Here is a 1,413-nt window from a genome sequence, read left to right on the forward strand (position 1 = left end):
CACACACACACACACACACACACACACACACACACACACACACACACACACACACACACACCTCGATTCATTACAGCCTTAACTGCTTTCTCTGGTTTATGCCCTCTTTAAATTAAACCACAGATAAGCGAGCCCCTCAGACCGCCGCCCCCTTTAACGTGGTCACAGCCAGTCGTTGAGGAGGAAATTAAGAAACATTGTTTGTGAGTGTGTTATCACGCGTGTGTGAGTGGTCATAAGGTTGTGTTTTTAACGGGCTCATCTATAGGGACTCTGCTTCCCATCATTAGTAATTCAATTTGCTCTTTATTAGCGGCTCTTATCGGAGGCGCAGACGGCCCCGAGCTGCTCTCCCCTGCGCTCACCCCTGCTCCACCTTCAGCGGCGTCTGCGTCCGACAGCCGTCTTTAATTAGAGCGTTCCTGCTGCAGGCCGTTCAGGGTCCTCACTAAACAAAAGGAGTGGAGGCYGAGCTGAGGCCTGAAGAAGTGTTGAACAATCAGAGGAAGAGGAGAAGACTGAGGASGAATAAAGCCTAATGTTAATACTGATGGCTTTTCTAATGTCTTCTGACTCCACTCACAAAGGGAGATTACACCGAGATGGGCCTGAGTGGGACGGGCTGCGAGCGGKATGACCGGAGGGGTTGGAGGGGCAACTGGAGGGAGGAGGAGGAGGAGGGGGCAGGGGGGCTGTAAAAACAATGATTGCTTTCCATCAGGTCGGGCCTATATTCTACAGTTCGTTAAAACAATRCAATTTGCAAAGGGATAATTATGCATTAGCTGCTTTTTATCTGCTGAAGGGAGAGCGGTGCCAGGGCTTGATAGCAGCGCCGCCGCCCGCCTCCACCTCTGCAAATTACCCGCTATCGGCACTTGTTCGCCATCACGGCTGAATTGGGCAATCAATTAACACAACGCCTCCTCCTCCTCCTCCCCCCACTCCTCCTCTGTGACAGCAGGAAACACAAAGCTTAATGAAGGAGACGCGGATGAGGCGTGGCGCCCTCTGCTGGCTGAAACACAAACTGCACGAGAGGCTGCGACACGTTCGGACTAAAACAAACAGGAAAGTGCAGAAAAATAAGATTCAGAACTTAAAAACCAAACTAAACTATAAATCACTTCTTCTTATTTTTATTTTACTGTTTTCAGCCTAGAAGCTGAAACATTTTGAAGGATAATAGCCTATATACCACAGTCATTAATGATGTATTTKRGGTAAWATTCTMGCCACGCTCCTCCCTTCCACTTCCTGCTTACTGCCTATGTTTTTAACGTTAGCTCTTAGTACTAGTCTGTGTAAAAGTGACAAAAGTTAAAGCATCTGTGAGTACTTGTATAAAACATGAGTTCTGTTGTGTGTCGTTGTGTCCACTAACCAGCAGGTACGATCCAGTAGTTAGTTTTT

Source organism: Austrofundulus limnaeus, unplaced genomic scaffold (genome assembly GCF_001266775.1).
Source record: "Austrofundulus limnaeus strain Quisiro unplaced genomic scaffold, Austrofundulus_limnaeus-1.0 Scaffold1500, whole genome shotgun sequence".
NCBI lineage: Eukaryota > Metazoa > Chordata > Actinopteri > Cyprinodontiformes > Rivulidae > Austrofundulus > Austrofundulus limnaeus.